Source organism: Gossypium hirsutum, chromosome A04 (assembly GCF_007990345.1).
Source record: "Gossypium hirsutum isolate 1008001.06 chromosome A04, Gossypium_hirsutum_v2.1, whole genome shotgun sequence".
In the NCBI taxonomy this organism is placed as follows: domain Eukaryota; kingdom Viridiplantae; phylum Streptophyta; class Magnoliopsida; order Malvales; family Malvaceae; genus Gossypium; species Gossypium hirsutum.
The window spans coordinates 67,055,724-67,068,337 of NC_053427.1; the positions used below are offsets into that span (position 1 = coordinate 67,055,724).

The window sequence follows — 12,614 nt, forward strand, 5'->3', positions numbered from 1 at the left end:
ATCTAACACATAAGCTAAGTAGGCTTCACAACCTTTCTTCATGTATTTCCGTATTTTCGTTGCAGATACCACAGCTGGTAGTCTATTCAAATCACTAGACTCAATTCGGATTATTTCATCATTATTACACCTTAAATTAATGATTTTTCGTTTGCAATTTACAATAGCATCATGCAAAGTTAACCAATCCATTCCCAGAATTATGTCAAATTGATCAAAAGGTAAAAGCATCAGATCAGCAGGAAAACAAATATCTCGTAACATTAATGGGCAATTCTTGCAGACTTTATCAACTAAGACACTTTTGCCTAAGGGGTTCGATACTCTAATTACGAATTTAGTAGACTCTATAGGTAAAGTCTTACTATGCACTAAATTTATACAGATATAAGAATGCGTTGATCCAGGATCTATCAATGCAATCACAAAAGTATCATAAAGAGTAAAAGTACCAGTAATCACGTCTGGAGATGAGGCTTCCTCACGAGCTCGGATAGCATAGGCTCTAGCAAGTGCTCTGGCCTCAAATCTAACAATAGTATCTCCAGTAGCTCTTTGACCACTACTTGCATTTCTTGCATTTCTGGAAAGTCTACCTTTAGTTGAGGTGTTGCTCGGTCTCAGATTATGTACATTCTCTTGCTCAGCAGGTTCAAAGCAATCTTTTACAAAATGGTCCAAAGATCCACATCCGAAATAGGCTCGGTCATTCAATCTATAATTTCTCGGATATCTTTTACCATAGTGTTTACATTCAGGTCTCTCAAATCGAACATTCCTGACACTTGCAACAGAAGTAGCAGGGACTCTGAAGTTTGAATACGATCTAGCTCGATCTCGGTTTGAATGTCCCACATTAGCATTTGGATGGCTTTGATCATCTTGGAATTTCTTTGACATACACTGATAAGATCTACTCGAAGATCTCTTTCTAGCATCTCTAGCTTCAGAGTCAGCTTTTCTTTTCTCTTTACTTAATTCTTTAACTTTACAAGATCGCTCAACGAGCACAACCATTTCTTTAATTTCCAGAATTCCAACTAACAGACGGATATCTTCGTTTGGTCCATATTCAAACATTTTGCACATTATTACTTCATTCGATACACATTCACGGGCATACTGGCTCAATCTCAAAAATTCACGTTCGTATTCAATAACAGACATACAGCCTTGTTTAAGCTCAAGAAACTCTTTGCGTTTCTGATCAACAGAGTAAGCTACAAAGAGCTTAGTAAGCCAAATACAATTGGTCTAACTACTAAAGCATATATATACTATTCAACTATATAGATTCATAACCATTTCATAAAATAATTCATAAACTTAACCATGCTCCTTTGTTGGCATATATGTCATGCTTCATTTCCATACATATTTCACAAAGACAGAATTTTTCATATTCAGAAATTTAGTATGATACAAACATACCTGCATAGGTTATACAATTCATATTCTCAATCTCATATTTCGTACGCTATATTTAGACGGGTCAAAAATGATACAGATGCTCATAATCAAGTACAATGCCAACGTCCCAGACGTGATCTTACATGTAATTCAATATCGATGCCTCTGTCCCAGACAAGGTCTTACACAAAATCAGATACGATGCCAATGTCCCAGACATAGTCTTACACGTAAATCTCAACCGAGGCCTGTGTCCCAGACATGGTCTTACACGATGTCTCAGACAGATGTCAACTTTTCTTCAGAAACATACAGAGCCTTTCAGATACTATCATATTATCAGAATTTATTCGAAATCCATTCATCAGGCTCTCATGGCCATCCAATACAGATTACAGTTTATATTTACAGAATTTATTTCAATTAACACGTAATTGTAATTTGACTTACCTCGAACAGATTTCGGATAAAACGAGTCGACTATTCAACTATTTTGGACTTTCCCCGATCTAAGTTTGATTTTCTTTGTTCTTGATCTAATACAATACAAATTCAACCATTAAATCATTCATTTCATTCGATTTAATCCATATACACATATTTAGGGCACTTTACATTTTAGCCCTTACATTTTCACACTTTGACAATTTAGTCCATTTTTCACAAAATCACCAATATGCAAAATTTCTTTACAACAAGGGCTAGCCGAATTTTCATGGCTTCTATATAAGCCCTTACAAAATGTTCAATTCACAATTTAGTCCTTCAAAACCTCATTGCCAAAATTTAACTCAAATAGCTCAATTTCATCAAAAGCTCAAAGACAAAACTTATGAACCATCTACCAAGCATTCATAATTCATTCAAAAACATCACAACACCCATGATATCAACAATGAAATTTCATGAAATCTTCAACAGAAACATAAATTCAAACATGGGCTTTGAAGAACACGAAGCAACGATCACAGAAACGTAGAAATTATCAAAAACAGACAAAAATTCATACCTTAATCAAGGATTAGGTTAGCCGAATATCAAAACCCCAATTTGATTCTTTTTCTTACTTCAATTTGCTAAGAGAATGGTAAAAATGAATACCATTTTATGTTATAATTATTTAACATATGTTTAATTTACAATTGACCAAAATACCCTTTAGTTATAATTCATTAAACTTACCTAACATGTCCATAATTGTCCACCATTAACATAAATGGTAAATTTGACATGCAAGGACCCATATTTTAAAAGCCAAGCCAATTAGGTGCTTTAACATTTAGCATTCAACTTTTACACTTTACGTGATTTAATCTTTTTTCATGATTAAGCACAGAAATAGACAAATTAAATCACAGAAATTTCACAGATGTAAATTCACATATCATAGACACAGAAAATAATATTAAAATATTCTTCAAACTCGAATTTGTGGTCCCGAAACTACTATTCCGACTAGGGTCAAAAATGGACTGTTACATTAACAGTCTCGACCAGAATACCAAACTCACTAGTCAAATCACTCACGATATATGAACGTGTGGAACCTAAATCTACTAACAAAAATAAAGAAAAGGATCTCAATATGAATGTTCCTGCAATCACATCCATTGTCTCAAGGTCCTGCGGCTCCCTCATAGCGTAAAAAAATAGTGGGTCCACCAGACTTAGTCGGTGTAGCTACTGTATGAGTAACTGCCCTCTAACCCATTGGTTTCCCGTTACCACCACGACCTCGAGCTCATCCTCTAATAGGTGCGGTAGTCTGAGCCAACTCAACTCTCTTCAAGCAATCCCATAACCAATGCTCTATTGACCCACAACGAAGGCACACCCCTGATACTCTCCAACATACTTTCGGGTGCCTACTTCCACAATGTTCACAAGTTGCTACCTCAGTTAATCATCCCTTAGACACTACTGTAGCACTTTGTGGTCTAGTCTGGCTCGGTCGAGAGTCCCGTCAAGCACCCCGATCAGACTTCCAAAATCACGACCACTCTTGCCTGGCCTTTTCGATAGTCTTGACAGATCGGAGCCCCTCTTTTTAGACACAGATACAATTGGTCTTGGTGGCTCAATAAGTGTCTCCTTAATTTCCTTACGTTTCTCTACCAAATCATCGAAGGCCTCAGTGCTCTACGCTACTAGATATACCCAAATCTACACCTCTTACACCTCTCTTTCTCAAAGAACACCATCTCTGGAGCATACTAGCTGAACTGCACAAACTCGGACTCATACTCAACCAGTGACATACTTTCCTGGACCAGATTCAAAAACTCCCTCTTTCTAGCATCCAAGTAATGCTCTCCCGAGTACTTCTTTTGGAAAGACTCCAAAAAGAACTCCCAAGTCAGGTGATCAGTAACGGTCCCTCTCTTTACCGTATTCCATAACAATGAGCTTCACCATTTAGTAAGGATATAGTGTAGCCAAACTTCTCATTATCTGAGCATCACATTTGTTGAATGATCCTTTCAACACTCTCTAAATAATATTCAACAATGGTCGGATCAGCTCTCCAGAATTCTTTACCACCCAAAGCTCGAAGTCTTTCAAGTGGCAACCCTCTAGGAATTAGGGTAGGGTTCCCAGTAGCTCTACTTTGAAATGCCCCAATCAGCGCTTGAACCAAGGGCTCAAAACCAGTTTCAAGTATAGCTTGCCCCGAAGCTGGTTTGATAAACCGTAATTTATACATATTTTTACCCTATGCTTAACGCATTTTATGGATGATTTTCCATTAGAATTGGTGAATTCGATGCTCCTAATGCTTTAATTTCATGTTTTATACTTAAGAGAGCATAGGAGAGCAAAAGGAATGAGAAACGAGAGAGCAAAAGGAACGAGAAACGGGCCAAAGTACGAAATCAACACGGCCTGGACCTCCTCACATGGGCAGACCACTCGATCGTGTCAATTTGGCAGGCTCGAGCACGGCCTGAAGTAATCGCACACGGGCGTGTCCCTGCCGAGCCCAAGTTGAGTCCAATTCGAAAAAGGCTAATTTTGAGGGCTCTTAGGCTTTTCAAAGCCTATAAATACACCTTAGAGGAGGAAGAAAAGGGAGGTATAGAGGGGAGCAAGGAATTACTCCAAGGAAGCTGATTGATCCATCTCAGAAGCCGGATTCATTATCAAGACTGAAGATCGCTCTTCAAATTCCCCTTCAGGAGTTTTGGGTTTTCTTTATGTTTTGTATTCTTTATTATTCTAAGATGTTTTCTTATTTAGTTATGAACTAAAACCCCTAAATACCTAAAGGGAAAGAAACCTAAGATGAATCTTGTTAATATTTTCTGAATTGTATGATAAATATTTAACTTGTTCTTAATTATGTGTTCTTAATTCTTGTTTTGATATCCCAGGATACTGATTCAAGATAAGGTCTTATTCAGAGGAGGAATAGACCTTGTCTAATAGTACATTTGTCATAATTAAGCGGAGTTGTTTGCGCGCCTAGACATAGGGTGACAAGATTTTGTCGGATTAGGGTGAAACCTAATAAGGGGATCCATAGATCGAGTTAATGCAACCCTAGGGTGTTAATTAGAGAAAGGTCTCAATGATTCAATCTAGGGATTAGACGTTATTATTCTTGAATAGGGATAATAACATAGCTTAGGGATCTCTACGGAACAAGTTAAATGAATAAATCGTCTTATTCGAAGCCAGAATAACAAGTACAGTCTAGGTGGAGTTTTCCTTAGGTATTGTCTTAATTCAATTGATTTTCCAAAAAGAAATTCTCCAATTTCATTCTCTGTGAATTCTTAGTTTAGATAATTAATTAGTTAAAAAAAACTCTTTATTCTTAAGCTAGATAATAAAAAGACAGTCATTACTAGTACTTTTAGTTCCTTTGGATTCGACAATCCGGTCTTGCTAAAACTATACTACTATTCGATAGGTACGCTTGCCTACATCACGATAATAGTTAGTTTCAAGAACAATTAATTATAAATATTTAAAACCTATCACGAAATCACGCGATCAAGTTTTTGGCGCCATTGCCAGGGAACTAAGATATTAGGAACGCTCAATTTTTATTACTTTAGCCATTTATTCTTCTTGCAATTTAATTTAATTTAGTTATTATTATTACTTATTAATTTACTTTTTTTTCTTGGCAGGTTTTTATAGTTTATGACTAGAAGAAACCCGTCAGGACCACTGCTTTTTTACGAAGAAATCGATTGCACAGTTTGTAGAAACCAAAGAGAAATAAGGTGAAGCTTTAGATACACAGAGAATGAGCAAGAGGACGATACTCAACCCCTAACAGAAGAGATGGCTGAAAACCAAGACAATTAGCTACCTCCTGCAATTGCGGTTAATCGAAATCCTGCTCCACACACTAAGTATGATTATGCTAAACCTTCTTTAACAGGAACTGAATCGAGCATAGTTAGACCTATTGCAGCTGCAAATACTTTTGAAATGAAACCTAACACAATTCAAATGATACAACAGTTTGTTCAGTTTGATGGTTTGCAGGATGAAGATCCCGACGCTCACTTAGCAAACTTTTTGGAGCTATGCGATACATTTAAAATCAATGGCGTTTCTGATGACGCCATACATCTTCAGTTGTTTCCCTTTTCATTGAGGAACAAAGCTAAACAGTAGTTAACCTCGTTACCACGAGGGTCAATTACTACTTGGGAACAAATGACCAAAAAATTTTTACTAAAATATTTTCCGCCGGCTAAAATGGCTAAATTACGTAATGATATCTTTTCTTTTGTGCAGATGGATTTAGAAACACTCTACGATGCATGAGAGAGATACAAGGACCTTTTGAGAAGGTGCCCTCACCACGGGTTACCACTTTGGCTATAGGTTCAAACGTTCCATAATGGCCTAAATCCTTCGACTTGACAAATGGTTGACGCAGCTGCTGGCGGAACCATCAATAATAAAACACCTGAAGATGCCTATGAGTTTATAGAGGAGATATCACTAAATAACTATAAGTGGCAAGTCATGAGGACTAAGTCAACTAAAACAGCAGACGTTTATAACATCGACTCGATTACTATGTTGTCAAATCAGGTAGAACTTCTAAATAAAAAGATTGATGGTTTACTTGGTTCTACTCAGGTACATCCAGTAATGAGATGCAAGACGAATGGAGGAGGAGCATGCACAGAGCATCAACCCTTCAACCCTAGCATTGAGGAGGAACAAGTCCAATATATGGTAACAATAACTCTCAATCCCAAAATAACCCATACAGTAACACTTATAATGCAGGTTGGAGGAACCATCCCAATTTCTCGTGGGGCGGTCAAGGACATCAAAGACCATAACATCTTCCGGGTTTTCAACAACCACCCTATCAACAAGAAAAGAAGCCAAACCTTGAAGAGATGCTCACAAATTTTATCTCGATGTCAGAAACTTGTTTCCAGAACACTGAGACAGCACTTAAAAATCAACAAGTGTTAATCCAAGGGCTCGAAACACAGAGAGGCCAGCTTTCCAAACTAATCTCCGAATGACCACAAGGTAGCTTGCCAAGTAATACTGAACTCAACCCAAGGGAATAGCTCAATGCAATTGATATTCAAGATAACGAAAGAGTTCTTGAGCCTGAGCCAGAACCAAGGCAAGACACTATGGTAAGTAAAGGTCAAGGTGAGGTAGGTCATAATAAAAACAAATCAGTGAATGTCGAATATAAACCTCTTGTGTCATAGCCCAACGCGACAAGGAAACACCGCTTAGATGAACAATTTGGTAAATTCCTTAAACTCTTAAAAAATTACATATTAACTTACTGTTTATTGAAGCCCTATCACAGATGCCAAACACAATGAAGTTTTTAAAGGAGCTTTTAGCAAATAAGCGAAAGTTGGACGAGGCGTCGCATGTAGAGCTAAACGCAGTGTGCTCAGCTATTCTACAAAATAAGCTACCGAATAAACTAAAAGATCCAAGGAGTTTTACGATTCCTTGCTTAATTGGTAGTTTAGATGTTAATAATGCATTAGCTGATTTAGGGGCTAATATCAACATCATGCCCTACAAAATATTTAAACAATTAGGTCTTGGGAAACCCAAACAGACTAGGATGAGCATTCAATTAGTAGATAAAACTATAAGATTCCCTAGGGTTATTATTGAAGATGTGCTAGTTAAAATCGATAAATTTATATTTCTCGTTGACTTCATTGTTCTAGACACGGAAGAGGATAGAAACACTCATTTAATTCTAGGAAGGCCCTTTTTAGCAACTACTAAAACGATTATTGATGTTGGTACAGGTGAACTCACACTCCGTGTGGGAGACGAAACAATCACCCTTCAAGCTCGCAATTCTGGCAACACATTGCAAATTGAAGGTGATCGTCTAAACCATTCTACTAAAACTGACAATATGGTGCAACCTTCTTTGAAGGAAATGAGTATGAAGGAAGTACATGAGTCATTCTCAAGCAATAGTAGAGGACCTATTCATGAAGATCGAAGGCTACAAATTGAGGAGCTAGATGAATGGCGGATGCATAAATCGAGAACACCCGACAAATTGAATCTATGACAAAACGAGCTCAATACCTTTCCAAATCAACTTAAGGTTGGAGATAGAGTCTTATTAGATGCCACAGATCCCCACATTGTCACTACCACACTGAATGAAAAAATCCCTCTTACGGTACTTAGCATTTTCCCATTCAGTACAGTCAAGGTGAGCCATGCCAAGTTCGGCACTTTGAAAGTAAACAACACCCGTTTAAAACCTTATTTTGATGAGATTGATAGCAGGAATGAGGAGTATAAACTCCTTAAACCACCATGATCATTCAACGGAGAGGTAAGTCGAGCTTAGACTATAAATAAGCGCTTCTCGGGAGGCAACCCGAGCACTAACTGTATTAACTTCTTTAAAATTTAGTCTTCATCATTTAACTTACTAACAGAGCTCTTGATTACAGGTTTTCTATAGAGACACGGCCAAGAGCATGAGCGTGCTTAGGGCCGTGTGAAAACAAGGCAACAATTTTCCCAAACACGGGCTACGATAAAATGCCACGGCGGTGCGACATGGCCGTGGTCGAACATGCCAAAACAACACGGGCGTACGACACGCCCGTGTGGAAGAACCGTGGGTGAACCTGTTAAAACAGCACGGGTGTGCGACATGCCCGTGTCTAGCACCCGTGGTCAAACCTATTAGATTGACACGGGCTTGGGTCTTCGTACACTGGCGTGGGAGAAGCGAACAACACCAGACACGACGTGTGACACAGCCGTGTGCACCCATACACCCTAGGAACACAGGCTTGTACTAAATGTCAGGCGCGCCCAAATTCAAAATTCATGAATCACACGGGCTGAAATTGGGGAACACGGGCGTGTTACCTGGCCGTGTGCCCCAAAATCTATAAAAACCCTGCACTGTTCATTGTCTTCCCCACCCAAAAACCCTAACCCTCGCCGCTGCAAGTCCACACGACCTCCCCGCCACGCCCATGCACCGCATCCAACTCTATTTTTGCCGCTCATTCTCCCTTTTCTAGATTTGTTTACTTTTTTCCCTTTAATTGCACTCATTTTTCATGTTAGTTATCATAGTACTATGCATTTTTCATGATTATTTTCATCTTTCTATCACTCACATTTTATTCATAGAACAAGTTATTATCTTTTTCATGTTCAAATTCTTACTCTTTATATGATTTCTCTACTTTATTTGATTAGTTAGAAGTAAATATTCATGATTAGAACAATAGACATACTCATGCCTTTAGTGTTAACATTTTTCATCCATGACACATGTTGCATTCCATGAAATTCTTTGCCATTTTTATGCCATACAATTGATTGCTTTGATTAACTTGTTAATCTTAGTAGTTCCTGAAATTATGATTGTTATTTAAAATTTTTCTTCATTTTACTTTGATCATTCCTCAAGATGAATTAATGGTTTTGATTGCAGGTACCATGTCGTCTTCACGAGGAAAGAAACCCGCCGTACCTGCTTCAAAAAAATGAAAGGGAGCGTCATCTTTCGCGGGTCCAACCGCAGAAATTCGTCACCCTCTCCTGCAGTTCCCCCTTGGGCCCTAGGAAGAACTTTTTCAAATACTTCGGGCCCAACCCTTAATTAGGGCCGCTGCATCGACTGGGCTGCCGTAGAACAAATTCAGTTGGCTGATGCGATTCGGGCCCTCCTAACCACCGACCCTTGGGAGTTTTTCTTTGGGATCATTGAGCCAACATACCTTGAGCTCACGATAGAACTATGCTCAATGTTCCATCTTCAGACTGTAATGACGAACTACAATGATCTCGGCACAGTCCAATTTTGCCTAGGCGGATTAATCTGCCAGCTAAGCGTCCCAGAGTTCGGTGCTGAGCTGGGCTTATATACAGAGGAGTTCAAGGAGGAGAATGAACTACATGCTCTCACTCACAACATACACTTCTCTCCCTCGAAATGCTGGCACACTTTGGCCACTGGCGCAGCCTTCTACAATCCTAGCCGCTCCAAGGCATCAGTTATCCCACCATCCCTGAGGTACCTACACGCCATTTTGGCTCACACAATAACGGGGAGGCGAGAGAGCACTGGCGTCGTCAACACTCACGACGCCTACTTTTTATGGTGTATGTCGCACGGACACGTCATTGACCTTGCCTATTTCATCGCCCTCACAATTCAGCACTAGACGGAGCCGCATAGGAAGGGGGTCATCTCCATTGGCCCCTATGTTACTCGGTTGGCTCGACACTTCGGGCTCCTCAGTACTGTGGCCCAAGAATCATCCATTACCCTCATAGGCCAGATGTCTCAACAAGGCATCTCGAGCATGCTTAGCATGAGGATGATCGAAAGGCGTTGAGGAACCTACCCTCCCCAATATCATCTTGCCCAATCTACCGAGGAGGAGGCCTACGAGGACATTCCTAATGATGTCCCTCCACAGCACGAGGACCCACCGACTCAGCCACCACCACCCTTTCATCCAATTCATGCGGCGGCTTCATATGCTGACATCTCTCAGCGCCTCACTCGATTCGAGCAGCAGTGTTTTCAACGATTTGAAAAAATTGATGCTACTCTACAGTAGATTTTTTAGCACCTCCACATCTCATCGCCAGTCGCACCTCGCGAACCATCCAGTGATAAAGATGTTTAAAAATATTTATTATTTTATGTTTTTCATTTTTATTAAAACTACTTTTTATTTTTTATTAGATTTTAGAATTTTATTTTTAATTATCAATTTCGATTATTTCTTTATGAGTAATTATTCTTCCTAATTTTCCCTAAAAAGTTCTTGATTTTATCACAGTTAGATAGAGATCTTAAGCTCATCATTGCATAGGAACTAAAAACTCCACCGAGAAAGGTTCTCCACGGCTGCCATGTCCTGATCGACCACGACCATAGCTACCACTAGATATAATATTCTTTTGGCACAGGATTTATAGACTAATGAACCTCTACCACCGCCAGAGTATCCTCATCCACTCTCGTACTGATTACTCTCAAAAACTTCTGTTTGAGGAATTCATCATACAGGAAGTTTCACTTCTCTCCCTATCTTATTTTTCTATTCTAATATCTATCTTTGTACATTAAGGGCAATGTACATCTTAAGTGTGGGGGGTATTTATTCCATTATCAGAAAAATCCCTGAATGACTGCCTTGTTCTCTTGAAAAGCTCTCATATCGTATTTAGGATAAATTTTGATTGATTTATGATGTTGATTGATATATCTTGAATTAAAACATAGGAATTTATGCATTGATTGTTTAAACCTCAAGACATTAGAGAAACAAGAATGATAAGTTGATTTTTAAGAATTTAAAATCTTAGGTTGTTTCCCCAAAGTTTAGGTATTACTTTGAGTTGGAATTCACAAGTTTTAAACATAAAAAAGCCATAATTTTTGTGAGATTTTTGAGCCTTTTGAGCATCTATTAATTCTTTCATGCTCACTTTTATTATTCTTTGAGTGCGTCAATATTGAACTGTTATTCTAGAACTTGCTTGATTATGCATGTCGAGACCACACCATTTGATTTGATATGTCAAAATGATTAAGGCACTTAGGATTAACCCACTCATGCCATGAAAAGCCTACCTCCACGATTAACCCCTAGTAAACCCCCTTGAGCCTAACAAGCCATTTCTTGTATTACCCTTCATATTAACCCTTAACCCATTATTATTGAAATCCCCTAAATTAATCCCTATTTTTGTCAAGATTTCAGTTGAATAAATTACTTAGCTATGTCTTGTTATTAATATTTAGTCTATGTTATTTAATTTATTCTTAAAAAAAAACAAACAAAAAAACAAACATGTATACATATTAGTAGTGATCTTCTGTTTGTAAGCTTCAGTATTTAAATTCCATATTTTGAGAAAAGCTCTGTTATACACAATTGATAACTAGCTATTTTCCTAGTTAAATAATTTTTGAACTCAATTTCGATTCTAACCCTTTCTTTCAGCTTGTGACCACACCCCCTAACCAAGCCTCATTACAACCCTCTAAAGACCTTTTGATTGATGTATATCTTAAATTATAGTGGTGGAGATTTGATTTTCATGCAAGCCTATGGTAATGACTTTTCATTTCTGACTATTGAGTGCTTCATTTATTATCCTTAAACACCTCAAGTGATTTGAGTGAATCTTTAGTGAGGATGTGAAACTATATGATATTCTGAATCAAAGGTAGTTACTTAGATGAAGGGAGACACCTATGTTTGCATGATTAAATAATCAACTTGGAATGTTTGCAACTTTTATGTTCATTTAGTTGAATTCTCAATGTATGATTACCTATGGATTATTTTAAGATATTATCGATAGAAATTATAAGTTGAGAAGAATTTATTTTGATTATGAGTTGAGAATTTTGCTTGAGGACAAGCAAATGCTTAAGTGTGGGGGTATTTGATAAACCGTAATTTATACATATTTTTACCCTATGCTTAACGCATTTTATGGATGATTTTCCATTAAAATTGGTGAATTCGATGCTCCTAATGCTTTAATTTCATGTTTTATACTTAGGAGAGCATAGAAGAGCAAAAGGAACAAGAAACGAGCCAAAAATGGAGAAAATGGGCCAAAGTACAAAATCAACACTGCCTGGACCTCCACACATGGGTAGACCACATAACCATGTCAATTTGGCAGGCTCGAGCACGGCCTGAAGTAATCGCACACAGGCG

At 38.1% G+C, this 12,614-nt stretch overlaps 1 non-coding gene across 1 annotated transcript; it reads right to left on the reverse strand.

Moving 5' to 3' along the window:
• Positions 1–6,133: 6,133 nt before the first annotated feature.
• Positions 6,134–6,239, reverse strand: LOC121228687 (small nucleolar RNA R71). The gene has a single exon (XR_005926262.1). It is a non-coding gene; the product is annotated as a small nucleolar RNA R71 (small nucleolar RNA).
• Between the last annotated feature and the right edge of the window lie 6,375 nt (positions 6,240–12,614).